The following is a 6,294-nucleotide window of genomic DNA, read 5'->3' as shown; positions in this document are numbered from 1 at the left end:
CTGCAGTAATGGAAAAAGGGGAGCAAAGAACTGAGAAGAGACCCTGCATTTTTTTCAGTAAAAACGTCCTCATGAGGTTCGTTGGCATTATCCTTGACACTGCATACCAATCTACTTCTGCTGGAATTATCCTAATATTTTCAGTACAACTAGTTTTTTGTTTTTTTTTTTTTTAATCTTTTTGCTCTGTTCATATAATCCACAACATCAATTTTCCCTCTCACTCTGAAGACATAGACTATAGTCTTGATTTCAGATCAGCTAGACTCTGGGAGATATAACAAAAACTATTAGGGCCTGACACAGTGGCACATGCCTGTAATCCCAGCAACTAAGGAGGCTGAGGTGGGAGGATTACAAATTTGAAACTGGCCTCAGCAACTTAGTGCTATCCTGTCTCAATACAAAAAAAATGTTAAAAAGGGCTGGGGATGTGGCTTAGTGATTAAGCACCCCTGGGTTCAATCGCTGGTACCAAAAAAATAAGAATGGAAGGAAGGAAGGAAGGAAGGAAGGAAGGAAGGAAGGAAGGAAGGAAGGAAGGAAGGAAGGAAGGAAGGGACGGAGGTCCCTACTTAAAGGAGCCCACCAATAGCTTGACTTCTATATATAAAAAGATGGCAATGCAAAGCAACAATTAACTATAAATATTGTGCCAGTGGCCCAGTCAATAGCAACAGTGGGTGGGATTTCTTCAGGAAGAGAATTCTGGCCAGAGAGAAAGCTGTAGGGAAGACAGAATCTAATCTAGGCTGGATATTCACTTCTGAGTGTGCATTTGTTGTTTTTGTTTGTTTTTTATTTCTTTTCTTTTCTTTTTTTTTTTTTTTAGTACTGGGGACTGCACCCAGAGGCAGTTTACTATTGAGCTACATACCCGCATTTTATTTTTTTTTAATTTTGAGACAGGGTCTTGCTAAGTTGCTAAGGGAGTGTTTGAACTTGTGGTCTTCCCACCTCAGGCTTCTGAGTCTCTGGGATCAAAGTGTGCACTACCACGTGCTGAGTGTGCATTTGTGTTTCCCCCTAGACTGGATATTTTTGTGCACCTGTGGAAAGCTGTAAGGAAGGAAATGAAGGGGAGAGACTGAAGGTGCTAAAGGAGGGGATGAGACTAGGTGGACAGGTGGACCTTGGGGTTGAAGGAATAGAGGCAAGAGTATGTATAAACAGGTGATAAGTAGGAAAGCAGAGGGGATAAGGAAACGCCTATCAGGGAAATAGGAAAATCCACATGGAAAGATTGAGGGCAGAGTTGGTAGTGTGAGAAGGGAGAAAATTCAAGAAAGCCGTTGAGACAAATCTGCGAATCAACTGAGACCCTACCCCTACCCTGGTAATATTTCCTAGACTGTGACCTGGACATCCAGGTGTCTCTTGGATGGGATGTAAAGTGTTTAATGTTGCAAAAGCAAAGAAGCTGGACTTTCCTTTCCTTGACTGGTCCATTGCTTCATTCCCATTGTCTTAGGGTGGAGTCATGGGTAGGCTGGAAGAATGCAGCCTGCTCTACACCAGCCTCACCATATCTCATGTTGCTATGTTTGCATATAGTGCATACCCCACTTCTGCCTCCAAACTCAAAGAGGAGTTTAATCCCAAAGTCACATGCCAATGAAATTAAGAGGGTGGGAGTTTAATATGACTAGTGTTTAGAGGTTGCTACCTTTAGGGAAATCAGTAGGATTAGGTAAGGTCATTAGGGTGAAGCTCCCATGATTGAATCCTGGTGGCTTTAGAAGCAGAGGGAGAGATAGACATAGACTTTCATGTTCTCTGTCTCTTGCCACATAATGCTCTTTGCCACCTTCAGACTGTCCCCAGGAGGGCCACCACCAGAGGTTAAACCCGTGGGGCCACCTGATCTTGAACTTTGAACTTCATGTATCATGAACCAAAATAAATCTCTTTTCCTTATAAATTTATCCTGCCTCAGGTATTCTGTTAGAGTACCAAAAAATGGACTAATACAGGGGCTTTGCAGAAAATATGATCATTTTTATCTGTTCTAATAGATATTTTTAAGTAGCTCATAGCTGTGACTATTTCTTTTAACAGTTAAAAAGCTGTTTCTGTTTATCTACTTTATTATACAGTTTGAAAAATAAATCTAGGCACTAAATTTAGACTTTCTGACAATGGAGTTACCTTTAGATCTATTACTCAGGGACAATAACCTATTGGTTCCATCTGAAAAGCTTATTATAATAGTTGATCAAGGTAGAAATTTCTAATACCTCTCGGGTACAAATTCTGACTCTTCCTTAATAAGATTCAATTTACAGGAAAGAAGATGAAACATAAAATAAAAACTCCACAATGGACTTTCACTGCTTCAATCTCAATATTTAATTAACATATACCATAATTTACCTCTTTCAAACCCTGAAAGTTTCACCTGCCCAAGAGAGACCCTGGAAGTTATGTTTACAACTACACTGATCAAAGAATTAATTAACTTTCTTCTTTACTTATTTCTTTACTTCTCTCTCTCTTATCATCTTTCTTTCTTCTTTCTTTCTTTCTTTCTTTCTTTATTTATTTTTTTAACTAAAAAGGAACAGATTTTTCCACTTGGTATGACCAGAGTGGTCCATTCACATGACTTCACCCTGACTCTTGCTTCATTGGCATCACTAGCAAGGTAGCACCCACTAGTGGGTGCTCCTTTCTACAGTTAGAAGGAGCTGATGATTACACAAAAAGACATATTTTCCTGCCAATTGATTCAAATGCATTAAAAATACAGTCACCCAAATGACTGCAGATGCCAAGTCACAAGTCTGATTAAATTCAGAGTGAAGCATTATTCAGGCATAACATACACACAGCCAAGACCAGTCCTACCTCCTCTATCAATAAGTAAAGAACTATCACTGGAAATTTCACCTGGAGCACTTACTAGAGTTGCTGAGCAGAGAGTGATATGATTTATATTTTTAGCCCTGACTAATGCCACAATTACTTGAAATATGATATGCTTCCACCCAGATATATTTTTATAACTAATATTTTCCTTTAACAAAGATAAGATATAGTTCCTATCATGTAACTGAGTTTAATGTTATACAGTTAGGCTTAGAATAAATTAGTTCTACAAATGGAATTTTAAGTAAGAGTAAAAAGCATTGTGGAAAAAAAGCACAAAGAGGTTTCTGAACCAATGGAATAAAATTTAATAAAGTTACACAGCACACAGAAAAAGGAATGCAGGCGGTACAGATGTGGAATAACACGGATCAGGGAGGCAGAGGCTGCTGGGAGAGCCGGGGGCCCCAGCTTATGCACACAGAGCTGTGGGTCTGGCTAGAAAGAGCAAGGTGGTCACTCCGATGCCTCTTTCCCATTTCTTAGTGCAGGAGACACTGTTCTGAAATCCTCCTTTGAATTTTCCCTCAGTCCAAAATCCTCAGGTTTAGAAATTTTGACTTTGCTATTTTACATAGCGACTGGGCAAGTACGCACACATGTATTTATAGAGATGCTGGGCTCAAATGCTTTCAAATCTCTTCTACCCTACTTTAACCTTTTAAAATTCTGGCTAAGTCACATGTTGTGGGTTCTCACCCGAATTCATGTGTTGAAGTCTTAACCCCCAGCCCCGTGGTACTTTTGGGGGTTGGTAACCTTATAGTTAAAGTAAGGTCAGTGGGGTGGGCCACAATCCAATATGGCGGGTGTCCTTATAACTGGGGGAAATTTGGCCACAGAAATAAAAGGAAGATGACATCAAAAGACATAGGGAGAAGAGAGCCATCTCCAAACCAAGGAGAGAGGTCTGGAAAAGAATTCTTCCCTCACAGCCCTCAGAAGGATGCACCCTGTAGATACCTTGATTTCAGAACTCCAGCCTGGAGAACTGTGAAAGATGATAACTTTCTATATTTAAGCCACCCATGGGGGCTGGGCTATGACTCAGTGATAGAATGCTTGCTTAGCATGCTAGAGACCCTGGGTACTGTCCCCAGCCATCCAATTTGTGGTATTTGTTATATCACAGCCCTCAAGAATAACATAACATACTAAATTGATTTCATGACTCATTAATGGGTCTTGAAGGGCAGTTTGGAAAATACAAATTGAGCCCACTGCCCTTCCCTATTATCCTTTGTCCTTCAAGCATTTGGCTTAAACACTTGTGTAAAGAATTCACTCTTTAATAAGGTAGAGGATATGGTCTCTGTATCTCTGGCAGGGTTAAAATCTGATGATTGTAACTTTTTCCCATTGTTTGATTTCTATCCTTTATTGCCATATAGAGAAATCAAATTTCTCCTCCTCTTTCCACATTTTTAATTGGTGCATTATAGTTGTACATAAAGGTGGGATTCATACATGCACACAAGATAGCAATATAATTTGACCAATATCCCTCTCCAACATCCCTCTCTCTCTCTGCCTCTCACCCCCTGGTCCTCTTCCTCTACTATTCTCCCTTTGATTTTCATGAGCTTCCTCCCCCCACCAACTTTCTTTTCCTTTTTTCTCTCTAGCTTCCACATATGAGAGAAAACATATGACCTTTGAACTTCTGAGTTTGGCTTATTTCACTTCACACAATGGTGGCCTCTATCCACTTTCCTGCAAATGACATAATTACATTTTTCTTCATGGTTGTTTAAAACTCCATTGTGTATGTATGCCACATTTTCTTTATCCATTCATCTATTAATGGACACCTAGACTGGTTCCATAGTTTGGCTATTGTGAATTGTGCTTCTATAAGCATGGGTGTGCATACTTCTCCCCCTCTTAAAGTCATATAACCTGGCATTTGAATTCTAGTGCTGTATTCTAATGCCACTATATTTGTTCTGCCATAAACTCTCTGCTTTACTTCATTTATTTTCCATCAGCTGTTTGAACAGTATAGACCCTTTCTTTACCCTTATGCCTGCCCCACCTCTCCTGCAGAGTGGGATTGTCCTCTCTCCCTCCTGCTGATTAACTCCAGCCTGTTCTGTAGGCCCAGCCCACCCTTACATTCACACACCCTCTTCTGATCCTACCAGCTCAGAGCAATCTCTTCCTTCTCAAAACAAGTAAAGTACTGTTCTAAATGGTAATTTAAAAACTGGTCCATATTAATTAGTATTTAGGAAAACTGTATTTTGACAATATTAACTGAACTTGGTTAGTGTATGGAGTTTGACAAAGCAGCAGCCTCTAGCATTAGATCCCTTGGTGACATGCCTGACTCCCTGCTAATCTCTTCTTTGTTCAAGCCAGATTTTCCCCAAAGTCTCTTCTGACCAGCCACCTCTCACCAGAGTTTAGTAGAAGCTCTGAATGAGCAGCCCAGGAAAGAACTGGGGACTCTTGAAATAGAAAGTTGGAAGCTGAGAGAATGTTGGAGTCTCCTAAAACCTCTCTTTCCCTTTTTCGTTCCCCTCCCCTCTTTGTCTTTCTATTCACTACCTCGCATGATCTTCACCACTTGTGTGACCACTTGTTTTAAGCAGTAGAGAGAATTCTTCAGCATTCTGAGCTCTCTATCCAGCTGTCCAGTGGCTGAGTTCAGACTCCTCAAACTGCACATTATCTTTCCCCTTTTCTGGGAGTTCTAACCACAGGAACACGTATATCACCTTAACTCCTCTCCTCATTCAACCAGTCACAGGCTGTGTTTGGCAGTTTTTCATTGCTGTGACCAAAATATCTGACAGGAGCAACCTGGAGGAGGAAGTATTTATTTTGACTCATGGTTTCAGAGGGCTCAGTCCATGGTTAGCCAACTCCATTGCTCTGGCCTGAGATGAGGCAGAACATTGTGGTGGAAGGTTGTAGCAAAGGAGAGCTGCTCAGCTTATGGCAGCTGAGGAGCAGAGCTGGATAGGGAGGTTAAACCCCTTCCAGGGCATATTCCAGTGACCTACTTCCTTTAGCCATGCCCCACCTACCTACAATTACCACCTAGTAGTCCATTCAAATTATTAATCTATCAAATGGATTAATCTACTAATGAGGTTAGAATCCTCATGATCCAATCATTTCTTAAAAGTCCCAACTCTGGATATTGCTATATTGCCTTCAATGTGTGAATTTGGGGGAATAGTTCACATCCATACCATAACAAGCTGTTATAGATTCCATCTTCTTCACGTCTCTCAAGTTAACTTCTTTTGTTTTGAACTCTGGCCACTGCCTAAATCCACGCTCTCCTCACCTCTCACCCACTTTAAGGGCATCACCTCCAATTGATCTCAATGCTTCTATCTTCCTCTGTGCAATGTGTTAATCACCTGATAGACATTAGCTGAGTGGTGACTATAGGCAGGTAGGGTGTGACTGGAG

This window comes from Sciurus vulgaris, assembly GCF_902686455.1.
Source record: "Sciurus vulgaris genome assembly, chromosome: 9".
Taxonomy (NCBI): Eukaryota; Metazoa; Chordata; class Mammalia; order Rodentia; family Sciuridae; genus Sciurus; species Sciurus vulgaris.
Note: the sequence above shows the minus strand (reverse complement) of the source record.